This window comes from Nestor notabilis, unplaced genomic scaffold, assembly GCF_000696875.1.
Source record: "Nestor notabilis isolate BGI_N333 unplaced genomic scaffold, ASM69687v1 scaffold6497, whole genome shotgun sequence".
NCBI classification, from domain to species: domain Eukaryota; kingdom Metazoa; phylum Chordata; class Aves; order Psittaciformes; family Psittacidae; genus Nestor; species Nestor notabilis.
This window is the reverse complement of record NW_009936030.1, coordinates 17,761-32,459: the sequence shown is the minus strand read 5'-3', so window position 1 is coordinate 32,459 and position 14,699 is coordinate 17,761.

Sequence of the window (14,699 nt, the reverse complement as noted above, 5' to 3'; positions counted from 1 at the left end):
GGGGTTTTTCAGCTGGTGATGGAGCCTGAAAGGTAAACTGGTTTAGTCCTTGATAGACATGCTGTATGCTCAGGCTGGGTGCAAACTCTGCAGGGCTTATAGCAACCACCTTTATTCAGTAGAAGTCTGAAAACACTACAGAACCAAAGGGGGCAGTCAACAGAAAGTAAAAGGCCCATCAGAGAAGTGCTATCAATGGGAATTTGGAGAAGGGAAAGTGCAAACACTTGGGGCAGGCTTCTGGCTGGGGAAAATAAAAGAAACTTGTAATGGCTCAAAATAACTCCTATCTGGCTGCTGTTGTGTTTAGGGGGATGGGGTTTGTGTGCAAGAGCACTGCATGGAAGAAGTATCTCATGTCTCCTTCGTGTAGTGGAAGCTGCCTCCTTGGGACTTGGGATGGCTTCAGTATGGAGTGGTAACACTGGTGCAGTTTCCAGAGAGAAACAGGGAACTGTGTTAATTCTTTTGATGCAAGAGGGATCAGATAACAAAGGTGCTTGTTTTCTGCATCCAACCAATTTGGGAGCAGTGGAAAGTGAAAGGAATTAACTCCAGAACCAAATCAAAATACAACAAAGTTGTAAACTGTGCGCAGGGAGAGAGAGCAATATTGGGAATATTCCCACAAAGGCTCAAAAGCTATCAAAGAATGACTCTGTGCTGAGACAGTGCCCAGAGAGAAGGTGGATCTGCAAGACCCCAACTCTGCAAGGTTCTGGGGAATGTGTGTGACACCAGCCAGAAGATGTTTTACAAAACAGGGGAAAAGGGAAAATGTTATTCAGCCTGAAACGTAACAGGAGGCCTGAGCCACAGCAAAGGTTGTGGAAGAATAGAAAATCATCTCAGAGAATAGGAAACCATCTCAAAGAACTAAAGAAACATCTCAAAAGGGAAACCAAAGGCTCACCAGGGTACCAGCCTGCTGAGCCTGGTCTCTGGCTCTTGGCTCTGCCAGGCAGCTCTTGGGTTGCCTGTAGGACTGGCCGTTCCCAGCATGTGTGCTCCAGCATGCAAGCACAGGGAGGCCCCACAGCATCAGGTTTTTCCAGCCTCAGCAATGCCACTCAAGAAAGGACCCCATGGGAGGCTGATGTATTCCTACTGCATGGCTGGCTGGAAAAAGGAATTGGATGGAGCCTTGTTCTGCAGTGCTTGTTCGGAGAGGAGCCTGAGGCCAAATGCTGGGGCAGGATACACTCTGTAGCCTGGACTGTGGTGCTGGTCTCTGGTTCAGGAGGCTGCAAGAACTTCTGGAGCACCGTGTGGTTCTTTTCCAGCCTTTCATGGGATGGTGCATGCCCAGACCTCATCCTGGAACGGAGTCAGGAACACAGCTGTGGCAAGGACCCATACCTGAGAGCTGAGAAGCACTGCATCATAGACATAACCAGGCTTATCAAGATTTGGTCTCAACCTTCGTAAGCAGATTGGAGCCAGATATCAGCCTGAGCTAGACAGGACACAGCCAAATGCTAGAAGGCAAGAGGAAGAAGAGACCCACCTAAATTGGCAGAGGACCTGCAGACATTTTGTATTCCTCATGTCTCCAGATGCCAGTGAGGACTTCCAAGATAAATAGCCGATGGACCAATTGCTAGACACTTAGGCACATTGTGCAGGAGGCCAGGAACACTCCATGGAGCTGTGGGATTTATGGCGGAGCTTAAATATTGCATTTCAGCCCTTGAACAGAAGTCAGAAAACTGCTACTGGAAGAGGGGAACTGGTTGCTTTATAGAAGATCCTTTGCTAGAGAGAAGAGTATTTCCATCCAGTTCATACCACTTCTAAGCTATTAGAATAAGGGACTTACGCAGGATAGAAAGCAATGGGGGATTGGCTACAACATCAAACACGAGTGCAGTGGCTCAGTTTAAGTGTGAGGAAATATCCACAGAGAGGGTTGTTATAAATATGTGACTATTCAGGACAGAGCCTCATAAAAACCTACTAAAAGGCCCAACCTTAACTCAGGAAACAGGGGGACCTGAAGCTGCACATGCAAAGCTGGGTGATGCTGTTTTCAAGTTAGAGGTGACGCTGTAGCAATGCTTTGTGGTGCTCAGGGTTGGATATTAAGTTGGTGTTGAGAGAATCCCGCTTTTCCCTTGTAGCCTTTAATTAGTTTGCTTTTGGGAAGGGTTGGTTGTGCTGTAAATCCCCTTTTCCTTGGCTTTGGTGGTAAAAATTGCAGTTCTTGTTTTAATGACATATTTGCCTCCATTTGGCAGCAGTCCACTTCAGAGGGAGGGCTATAGGGGAAGCCAAGCAGCAAGAGAGGGATTTATCACCTGTGTGATTTATAGGCATCACAGATGCTCATTCAGATACTGCAGTTGGTAGCTGAAACTAGACAGAGAGGGAGATTATGGGACAATCCAAACTGGAGGGAAGGCAAGAAGTGGGGAAAGCATCCTTGCTGGAGAATGGACCACTGGAATTCAGGCAAATGCTCAGCATATCCAAGGCGGGGATGAACTAACCCTCAGCATGTGCATCACTGTGGCTGGGACCTGCTCAGTGAGCACCAGGGCTTTCAACCTGGGATGTTTTCCTTTAAAGACATGGCTCATGTGAAAGCAAGAGGTTTGGGTAGTCTGTTTGCAGTGTCTGCCTCTGTGGGCAGGCCCCTGAGCTGTGTCTTTGAGCTTATAGTCAGTTCTTGGACCTCCTTTGTTGTCCTGGTTAGAAAAAGAGGCCAGCAAGCGCTTTGCTGTGCAATATATGAATCAAAGGGTGCTTGTGCCTTGCCATTAACAGATAATAGCTGGGATGTACCTTACTAGGTTCATTTTGCTTTCCAGAGTGGATATCAGGAGGTGAAAACGGCTTTTGTGTTAGTACATGTCCATAGCAAACCACAATGTGGGTCTTCCATCACATGTTTAAGGCTGCCCTCACTTAAAAGACCAACACAGCAGGTACTGCATGGCCAGCCACGAGTCCCTGTGTTATAGCTGAGGTGTGTGGTGGGTTGTTCAAATGTCTTTTTGGGGGAAGACACCTCCTTCTTGCAGGACAGCAAGAAAAGACTGAGGCTGCATCCTTTTTTCTCTCCTTTCTTTCACAATCTGCAGGAATAAAAACTACATCCAGTGGATGTAGGTTTGCAAAAGCAGAGTTCAAGGAGCTAAAAGTGTCCCACAAAAAGGCTCCTGATATTGAAAGGAGGTATGATTGAAAAACACCCTCACTTGACAACTGCTTTGAGTATAGACTCTCTTCAGAGTAGCAGGGTAAAAGCATTCTGGTTATGGTGGGAAAGCTTGGAATTTAAAGATGAAATGTTGTATAGGAGATGAGGAAACAAAACAATGGGTGATGAGTATTCATGAGAGCTCATTACACCCAAAACACTCAAAAAGGAGCTTCTGAGGTTTCATTCTGATGTCAAAACCATTGGCCATCTTGAGGTTGCAAAACCTTTAGTCAAGCCAAGAGAGAATTGGTTTTGAGGAAAAGGCAGGCAGATGATGGAAAATTATTACAGGAAATGTGATGCATTTCTTGCATGTGTTCTGCTGCAAAAGTGGGTCTCCAAAGATTGGGAGAAGCCCTACTGAGCAGTGTCTCCTGGGGACCTTACTGCGATTCATTGCTGTTGATGTTGTTGGGCCTTTGCCTGAGATGGAATCTGCCAGACAATATTTGTTGGTAGCTATGGATTTCTTTAGAAAATGACCTGAAGTTTACCCAAAAAGGAACCAAGAGGCTGTGATTACAACCAAGCTTCTAAGGGATGAATTTTTCACCATATTTGGGGACCTAGACGTGAAGAGTGTGCAACAAAGCACTGGATTCAAGGCCAAAGTATTTAGGCAGGTTTGTCAGATGCTAGTAAACGCAATAGGAAGTACTACTCAGTGTCTTATGGATGGTGGAGAGGGGAGGAGGCATTGAGCCAACTGCATGACACTTGGCCTAGATGCCCCCGTTTACACTGCCTGCTCTCCCAGTGCTGCTCATCAAGGCTTTGCTGTCTGCCTGCCCCATGTCAGCATCTCAGAGACCTTGGTGTGTCTGGCACCAGAAACCAACTGAGTTACCCCCTAGATCATTTACAAGAGAAAGACAAAAGGACCAGAGCTAATCCAGCCAGGAAACATAGCTTACTCCTTGCAAGAAGTTCCTAAATTTGGGCCATTTGGTAGCCACCGGTCTGGCCCATCTGGACTCTGCAAAAATAAGGTAGGTTTGGGGTTTTCTAGAGAAAAATGCGAGTATTGCCTCAGGCAACATGCACATTCTCTGATGTAGGCTTATGTTTGGAAACCCAGCTGAGTCCATATCCCATGGAGATGGAGAGATTAGGAGCTCAAAGCAGATAAACCATGATGTGTGACAGTGACCACATATGTGCATTAACACATAAGAGGTCAAAGGAGGTGATCCTGCCCCTCTGCTCTGCTCTCATAAGACCCCACTTGCAGCACTGTGTGCAGTTCTGGCGTCCTCAATGTAAGAAGGACATGGAGCTGTTGGAGCACGTCCAGAGGAGAACACAGGGATGATCAGGGGCTGGAGCACCTCCCATATGAAGACAGGCTGAGAAAGATGATCTTAAGTCCTTTCCAACTCCAACTATTCCATGATTCTATAAGACGCCAGTGGGTCCTGGCCCAGGAGGAGTTATGAGGGGAACTGAGTGGGTCCCAAAAGCCAAGAATATAGCTGTGGTTGTTAAGTCTGACAGAAATCAGTTCCCTCCTGGGAAAAGTAGGGAATGGCCTGATTTAGCCCACAGATTTCATTAAACCCAAAGCATTGCTGAGAACTCCATCTCAGGGGGTCGAAAGGAAAGGGAGCAGCAGCCGAAAGCCTGCATCCCAGTGGGAGCAGAGTCCGTCTGAGCTGTCTCTGTGAAAATGGCCTGATGGAGAACGTGATCTGAGTATGTAAATAGCTGAGTTGGTTGCTCTGACAATCATCCTCCCTCTGTATTTGAGATAAAGCAGGTCCATGGGGCTGGCAGGAGCTGAGCAAGGGGTGGTTTTGCCTGGTGGTGGTGAGCAAAACAATTCCCTTTTGCTCAGCCCTGTGCCAGAAGTACTGACACAGCGGTGTGAGCATGGGCAAGCTGATGAAACCAGCAGATGAAAGCACCTTAGACTGCTTGAAGCACATCCCAGAGCAGGTTAGGTACACCCAGAGCAATGGGTAAGGCTGTCCCTGCCTCTCCTTGCCCTGTCGTGTCCTGCACAAAGGTACATTGGCCACGCCAGCACTTCTCTGGGCAGGTAGCTCTGCTCCACAGCTCCCTGCTCTCCTCACAGAGCTTTCTACTGGGGAAAGATCCATTAAATAGAGAGATATTAGGAATGATTCCTTCCCCAAAGGATGCTCAGGCATTGGAACAGGCTGCCCAGGGCAGTGCTGGAGTCACCATCCATGGAAGTGTTCACACACCATGTAGTTTAGTGGCCCTCAGTGCCATGGGTTAGTGGTGGCCTGGGCAGTGCTGGGGTAAACGGCTGGACTTGATGATGTTAAAGGTCTTTTCCAACCTGGTTAATTCCATGACTCAATGGCTTTCAGACTGTCCCCAGCTGGTAATGATCTATACAGCTTCTTCCTGTAGCACCTCAACATCACAGTCTGACAGGAGATGGGACACCAGGGTTTTCTATTTATGTTGGATCATGTTCTTGACAAAGTTACACGCACACATCACCCATCCCTCTCAACTGGGAGTTACTTTACAGAGGAGTTACTTACAGGGGAAGGTTGTTTGGACTTGATGGTCTTAAAGGTCTTATCCAACCTAGCTGATTCTATAATTCTATGATTTAATCCAATATGTGTTACAGTTTGAAGCCAATTGGACTGTATAGCAGTCATGCTATCCCTGTTTACCACCTCCAGCTTCCTCAGGGTGTCAGTGAGGAAGAACAGTGTGATTTAAACTGATTCAGGAACTGATTGAGAGAAACTGAGCTGCAAATGCTCAGTCCCTAACTCCAGGCAAGTGCCTCAGTACCAGCAGGCACAGCACAGGGGCTCCCTGACCCCTTCTTTGGGATGGGGAGCTTCCACAGGTTGCTTTAGCACTGAAACCTTGGCTCTAAAACCCTGGCTTCTTGGAAGCTACAGCCTCATAACTGTGTTCACTGAAGGAGTTCTGTTGTTTGAAGCCCCATTATTTATGTGCAACTGTATATCTTCTCCTGAGAGCCTTCTGAACAAAATGGATTGCAGCAGAAATCACACATTCCCACACAGGCATGTTTGCCTCTCGTGAAGTCTGTTAAAACATGACCCAAATGTATGGTGAGATAGTAAATCTGAGAAGACAGTGTACAGGAAGCCCAGCCTGAGACAAGGAGGAAGGAGAAAAGCAACCCGCTACAGCCCATCTGCAAGCTTTCCTTGCAGATGCTCTGAGCCCAAGAGCTGGGAATGCTTTGGAAAGCAGAGGCCAGCCAGTGCCTAGTGTCCCCACTAATGCCAGGAGTCCTCAGACATTGGAAATTGAAGTGTTTATCTGTTCTTCCCAAATTTTACTCTTTCCAGACCCTTACAGATAAGTTTACTTCTAAAGAGCGGAGGAAGATGGAGCGGGTGAAAAGGGATCTTGCTTACTGTCAGCTGGGAAACTCTGAAATAGTATGTACTGTTCAGGCCAGTGCTTTGACAGGTATTGATTCATATACTCATAGAATGGTTTGGGTTAGAAAGTAAAGAACTTCTTCCTAACGAACGCCTAACCTAAATCTCCCCTGTTTAAGTTTGAACCCATCACCCCTTGTCCTATCACTCCAGTCCCTGATGAGGAGTCCCTCTCCAGCATCCTTGTAGCCCGCTTCAGCCACTGGAAGGGGGTGTCCACGCAGTTTCTCTTCTCCAGACTGAGCAGCCCCAACTTTCACAGCCTGTCCTCTTATGGGAGCGATTCCAGCCCATGTTTTATGATTGTGTGTTTTATTCCCCTCTCTAGGCCATCCTGCCTGCAGTCAGTCTTCCCATGTGCTGTTGAAGCCTCCTATTGCTTCCCACCCTGCTAGAAAAGGTGACTTTTAAATCTGGAAGCTCTGGCTGTGGGACTGACGTAGAGACGGCATCTTCATTAGGTAGAGCCCTTCTGGGCTGTGGGGTCAGCACACAGATGCCCACATGTAGATCAGAAACCTCCCAAAACAAGAGCTTCCCTAAGGGAATATTTTGGGAGACACCCTTTGCATTATATTTACGACCTGTGATCAAAGTATGATTTTCCAAGGTCTGTTTGGGACCCAGGGTTGTTGTTGGGATGATGTTCATGAGTGCTCTTTGGTCAGCAGATGGTGTATGTCAACCAGTGCAAGGAATAGCAGCTGAAAGGTGATCTGTGGTGGTGAGTGGGAGGTAGGTACATGGTGAACACATGAGATAAGAGGCTTCTGTATCCTGGTTGCATGAGCATCACTGGCAGAAATAGGTTTCCGGGGCAAATACTTCATTTTCACGAGTGCCTAAAGATGATTTCTGTAAATATTTGCTAATGTTTGCTTGACATTTGCAGTCACTCATGTCAATACGATCCCATCCTGGAACGTTAACTGGAAACAAACACAAGGGTGGGCATGAGCTCAGCTGATGTGGATGCAGTTTTTAATTTAGGCTGATTTTCATGGTCATCGTCTTTCACATAATCACCCAGTTCTGCTGAGAATTAGTGGTGCTCCAGGAGCCTCAATCTTTCCAAGAGTCATGATATTTTGTTCTCTGTTAGGAAGTGTATTACCAGAGTCACTGTTGTTTGTGTCTACTGTCTGTCACTTCCTACCAAAATCCTGCCTCCGCTTGCTTCTAACTTAATCAAAACTTAACAATTTGGCCTAAAAGCTCCCACAGCAGTTGTTTGCCTCTGGCTGTTTTTATAATACTATTATTTTTTAAAGTTCATCTGAATCAATGAAGCTGTTTCCAAGAATGCAGCTAAAACTAAAGCACATTTTTGTTTCCTTCATGTGAGGCAAAAATATCTGACAATGTCTTATTTCGTAAGTTGTGGTGCACTGTGCCATGGAGCTTGCAGTGGAGCTGGGCTTTGGGTAGGAAATGTGCTCTGTGCCTTTCCTCTGAACGAGTACCTAAGAACAAGCCTTAAGGAGATGTAGATCTCACTCCTCTGTAGCAACAGCTTTGATTTTCACACCTAAACACAGGGCAGATTTCCCGTGGTTCCAGCCAGGTCTGAACTCACTCTTCTTGCATAGCCACTTACCCCAGTAGATGGTCCAGCCTTGCTTGGACCCAAGCAAAGCAAATGGTTTTGTGTAACTGAAGACAGAGGAAAAGCTATATCTGGGAAGCAGAAACACTGACGTGGCAGAAACCTGATCTGAAGACTGGGGAGTGTGTCAGATTCAGTGGGGGCTTAGGGCTGGGTGACTGAGATACGAAGATATTGCATGATTCAGGGCATCCGAGAGACATAACCAAGGCCAACAGGACCTTCACCTCCATGCTGCAAAGATACTGGACAGGGTGAAGTACACTTTAAAGCTTAGGCTTAGATATCTCAGTGGCTGTTGTGAGCTTAGTGGACCTCTGTCTGGGTTTACCATCCGTCCAACATGAGCAGTAGTGGTGCCTCATCTCACTGGGCTCGTTGTGGTTCAGGCATCTCTGTGTGACCCTCTGATATGGCTCAGGGAATGCCGTAGGAAGGCCAGAGGACACTGCTGAACATAGCTGGATGCCACACAGTAAGGACTGCCTTCACACACTGGATGATAAGAAGAAAATGGAAAACTGCTAGAGGGTAGAGGTCTGGTAGATATGATCTAAAGACCCTGGAGGCAAGAAGTATGTTAGAAACCCGTCTGAGTTAGGGTTGCTCAGCCTGAAGAAGAGGAGGCTCGGGGGAGACTTTATTGCAGCCTTTCAATACCTTAAGGGGGCCTAGAAAAAATCTGGAGAGGGATTTTTTACAGGGGCCTGCAGGGACAGGACAAGGGGAACAGCTTTAACCTGTCAGAGGGGAGATTTAGATTGGATCTATGGAAAAAGTTCTTCCCTGTGAGGGTGCTGAGGCGCTGGCACAGGGTGCCCAGAGAAGCTGTGGCTGCCCCATCCCTGGCAGTGTTCAAGGCCAGGTTGGACACAGGGGCTTGGAGCAACCTGCTCTAGTGGAATATGTCCCTGCCCGTGGCAGGGGTTGGAACTGGACGGGCTTTAACATCCTTTCCAGCCCAAACCATTCTATGAGTTTACGGAAATAAATTAGAGGAAAGGCACAGAAGCCCTTCACACAGTGCTCTTGCTGCTTATCCTCCCGTGTCCAGCAGATATGTTTGGTCCTGGCACTGGGTGTAATCATAGTACTGAGCAGCCAGGGGCCACCTCCAGCTGACAGAGTCAGTCCATCAGTGCTGGTGGAGCCACACTGCGCTGGGTGCCCTCCAAAGCCACAACAGCACAAGGGGCAAACATCTCCCCAGAGAAACTGGGTCTCGGAGAAGCTTTATAAAGGAATTCCCAGAAAAATTTGCTCCTGGAGCAGATTTATAAAGGAATTCAGTGCTTCAGATGATGATCCATGTCTTGGCCTGGTTCAGTTGCCACCAAGTGCAAGCAGTGGCCACATGCTGCTAACTCCAGTGATTATGGTCAAGTGGCTGGAGGGTATGTGCAGGATGGGTGGATGCTGTGAGAGTGCAGCTCACCAGGCATGGGCAGTCTAGGGGGAGAAGTGAGCCACAGAGGTGGAGACAAAAGTAAAGGTCAGATTATCTCAGCTCATGCAAACCTAATTCTGGTAGGCTGGTTTGGGTTTTTTTTTCCCTTTTTCTTTCCCCTGGTGACAATTAAATGTGTTGCAAGTGAAGCAGCCCTCAAGTGAAATGAAATCCCTTCCTTCCCTGACCTCAGAGTGCTCTGAATTACTTGACAAGCACAGTTTACCCTTTGAGCAATTCACAACCCCCCTTTCCTAAGTAAGAGCACACTTTTGTAGGTGTTTTCCTTGCTCAGTACTACCTAATGTATTTTTTCCCCCCTTAATAACTGTCATTTGCCTTGCATCTTGCTATTCTCAACTCAAGATGAAAAATGTAAGTTGCTGGCTGTGAATACTATCCATTATTCATTTACCAGAGGAATCTTAGGCACATTCATCCCATTTCCTCTTAGTGCCTCATTATCAATAAACCTTTGCCTCACTGCTTCTATAAATCATTTTCATCCTTTTCCTTTGTGAACCATGTGGTTGGTCTCTTGCACGAATGTCTCACAAGAGTGATTGGCCAAGTCGTGTAGTATCATTTTTACTCCTTGATAAGCTGGCGAAACTTCATTAAGAGATTACAGAATATACATATATATATATATATCTGGGTGAAGAAAGCATTGCACTTAAACCATAAACCAAGCAGAGTTTCCCAGTATTTTCCCTGAGCACAGCAGCTATTGGTGTCATTCAAAAGATTTAGATTACCCTGGCTCCCACAGGGAATGTGCACCTTCTCTCTGCTGTGATAGGAAGGATGTGGAACTAAATCTCCAGAGCTAGAACTGTACTCAGCTGTGGGTTAGATTTCAGGGCAGAGGAGAGAAGGGAGAGAGCTTCAAACATCCTTTCCTTCCTCCTCATGGCCCCAACATGGCAATGAGGGGGTAAGCACCCATGGCTGATGGTGGGGTCCCATCAGAGGCTGAGGCAGCACTGGTGGCTCCCCACTTTAGTGGAATACCAGTGCTGGACATAGATCCAGACTGGGCTTGGAGGGATCCAACAGAGGCCAAGAGTTTATTAAACTTCAGTTTAACCGGAGCTGAAATATGTGCCTCTAAGCAGGGCAGCAGAGGTTAACGGAGCTCTTTCTGTAGACGTTTTATGACAGTCTTTGGGGATGCATATAAGAAGAGTGGGGCGTTCTGAGTAATTTAAATCAATATTTGTTTAGACTGTGTAAGGGGCAACTGGAGTTTCCAGGCTAGTCAGTCTGGGACAGGTTTCCCTTTCTTTGCCCTTTCTCAACAGCTCTAGCATAGACATGTTGCGGTTCATGGCCAGGCCACGCAGCACAGCTATAACCCCCCAACATCTCAAAACAGCTCGTGTGCACCCCCTGTACTGCATGGGGGGCTCATGGGGACCAAAGACAACAGCTCCTGGCTATCAGGGGTGGCCACTGCCCTGAGACCCTGTTGGGAGTCCATAGCTCACCCCTCTCCCTTAGCACCAGCATCTCCTTGTCAGGAAAACCCCACAGGGATGCAGCACCATCCCCATCTCATGACCCCATAGCAGGGAGATCTTTCTGAGCAATGGAATGTAGAAGGAGGGATGTAGAAGTGGGGGAAACAACCTGCCATTATCAGGTTTGTGTTAGTTATTTTGTCTTCCTCCTTGGTTGGCAAGTTCCCAGTTTGGTTGTGCCGCCTCTTGCTCCGGTTTGTGATTTTGCTGCCCTCTTTCTCTCTGCCAGTAAAAGCTGATGCCAGGCTGTCGCCCAGCCCCAGCGACTGTGAGCTGGTGGGTTTGGTAGCCAGAAACCTCATTTCTTTCTGCAATACTTCTAAAAGCCCCGTGCTCATAAGAACATGAGCAATTCCCAGACCTGGCTGGCCTTGAGTTTTGCAATGTGCACTCAGAATGGAAATAAGCTGTAGCTGCTCTTCCAAGAACAGGCAGGTTTGGAGAAGGGTGAGTGTTTTTCTTCCCTTGTCTGGGCCTTTCTTTATTAATCAGCTGTATAAAACTGAAGAACGACAGGACTATTTTGTTAAAGAACCTGGCCCAAACTTTGGCCTAATGCTTAAACTCAGCCCGTTCTGTGGTTCAGTGAGGTTCAGCCAATTTTGGGTGTTTTCTGTTTTTACTCCAGCTTTCCCATCGCTCCTGCATTCCAATTTCCAAGTGAAAACAGTAGCACCCAGAGCCCCCTGAGATGCACTGTACTTAGGTGGTAATGTGGCTGCTGCAGCACTTCACCCTGACTCAGAGCTCTTCTCCGTGGGGGACATCTGGGGATCCAAATTGGGAAGCACAAGGAGCTGTGCTGGGACGAGTTGTTGGGGCTTGTCTGCCTGCCTGTCTGAAGTACATAATGCTTCTCTTTAAGCATAAGGGTAGTCCAGGGACACACACATGCTGGATTAGGGCTGCGTGCTGGGTGCTGTAGCTGGGCAGAGCCTGCTCAGACACCTCTCCATCCAGTGCCTGCAGGCCTTTTGAACTTGGTCTGGCACTAATTTGAACCAGGACTCAGAGGCAGCCGAGTTCTAGCTCAGCTCATGACAAAATGGCTCTAAATGCTCCTGTCCCCTCTGCTCTCCTGGTTATTTCATATTATAGCCCCAGCCCTGCTGCCACCAGGCAACTGGAAGTCACCTCTGGGAGGCAGCTGAACTTCAGCAATGCATTGCTGCCTCTGCTGCCCAGGGGTTGCTTCTGCAAAGCAGACAGACAGAAGAATGCAGAGAGAGACAGACTGACCAACACACGGATGGTGTGAGCACCGTCCGGGCAGGCATAGGCACATAGGGTGGAGTGAATCACTCTCCAAGCTGGCAACAGGGAATTACACTGTGCTATAGTCAGACACCAGAGTAAAGCTCAACTCCCTTCAGGCAGTTTTGCCTCTCCAGCCTTCCCCACTGGGTTGGAAGGAGCATCTCCCTGCTCTCCTTCCTGTAACTAGATGGTTGATTTATACCTGCTGCCAGATGTGAAAGCTGGTGATGGTGAACAGGGAAGGCAACACTCATCGAGACCAAGGAAGGTTGCACTGGTGCCTTGTGCCTCCCTCTGTTCCCAAGTGCCCAGCCTCGGATGGACAGGGAAAATATCCATGGTGTGTTGTGGGGAAGAGGGATGTACTGGTTGGTTCCAGGGAAAGCTGTGGAGGAGATGACAACTTGAAGAGCTCTTCCTTGTCTTGCAGTACTCAGGCAAGGGATCTGTGCAAATCCTCGAACTGGACGAAGGGCATGGGTGAGGTTAAGATGAATACATAAATCTACAGCTGATGGGGAGGTTTATGCTCTTCCTTTCGGATGAGAGCTTAGTCCTAAGCCCTGCATCACCCTCATGTGTCACTCACATAGAAACATATAGAATCATAGAATGGTTTGGGTTGGAAGGGACATTAAAGCTCATCCAGTTCCAACCCCCTGCCACGGGCAGGGACACCTTCCACCAGAGCAGGTTGCTCCAAGCCCCTGTGTCCAACCTGGCCTTGAACACTGCCAGGGATGGGGCAGCCGCAGCTTCTCTGGGCACCCTGTGCCAGCGCCTCAGCACCCTCAAAGGGAAGAGCTTCTGCCTTGTATCTAACCCGAACTTCCCCTGTTTCAGTTTAAACCCATCACCCCTTGTCCTGTCACTACAGTCCCTGAGGACATCTGAACAACCCTCAGCGTTTCCACAGGCACTGGATGGCATTGCCTGCCATCAGCCCCAGGGCTCCCCAGTGCTTACGGCATTCCCTGCTGCAGGTAAAGGGCTGACTTCACAGTGCCTTGGAGCAGGGATGGGGGCTGAATCCTGGCTGCCTTAAACACTCTTGTCATGTAGCTTGGCTGGAGATAACTTCCAAACGGGGGAGGGGAACAACCTTGCAACCTTGCTGTATCTAGAGTTTCCTCAAGGAAACACAACCCTGAAGGAACTGGATGTTCCCGACGTAAGGCAGCAGGGCGGATGGGGAATATGGTCCCCCTGATGCTGACAGCCAGGTAGCAACACTGGGGGCAAGACAGAGGCCCCATGTTGGGTCAGTGCATCAAGGTGTGCAAAACCCTATAGTGCAGAATGAAAGTCTCCAGCAAACAGCATGGGACCTGCCTGTTCTGCCTTTAATTCAAGCAAGGGTCTGTGGACCCTTTTGGACTTAACTCACAATGAACAGCTAGTGGCCTTTATGTAGGTATGAGTCTGCAACTGAGACAGTCCCGTTCAATATTTGTCCTATATTAGTGATGTTGGGGTATTCTTGTGATTTTTAATTTTGTTTTCTTTATAAGCTCCCATATTTTGTCCTATTCAGCACTGAGCCCTGTCTTCAGAGCAGTTAGGTGCTTACATCTGGTTCTGAGGAAAGTCAAGACCATCAGGAGACCATGGCCATGGCAAAGCAATGCAGGGTTGTTTTGGAAGGAGAAGACTACTTATCCCAAAGGTACCAAATTCAGAGCCAAAAGGAAACTGAAAGCCTTTTCAAGCCCCCTTCTGATCTTTACCTGCCTCATCCATCTTCCTTGGCAGGCAAGCACTGGGTGTATATCAGTTCAGAGGTGCGAGGTGGCTTTTGATCCACATGCACTGTTTTAGGGGGAGACACAAGACGGACATAGCAGAAACCCACAATTATTTCCCAGCTGTTTATGACATGCCTTTACATCTTTATTGTTATGATTTCAAGCAGGGCTTTGCACAAAGCATGATGTGCTGAAAACCCAAAGCTGACCACCCTCAGCTTGAAGACCTTCAGGTGTCAGAGAGGAGAGCCAGGTCACTAAGAAATTCACGGGTTCATCAGAGAGACCCAAGATGTCCAGCTCCAAAGTATTTGGAATAAACAAGAATCATAGAATCCCAGACTGGTTTGTGTTGGAAGGGACCTTAAAGCTCATCCACCTCCAACCCCCTGCCATAGGCAGGGACACCTTCCACTAGAGCAGGTTGCTCCAAGCCCCGTCCAAGCTGGCCTTGAATCTCCTTTCATATACAATAGTGAGGAACTGAGCAGTTTCATGTTCTCCCCATG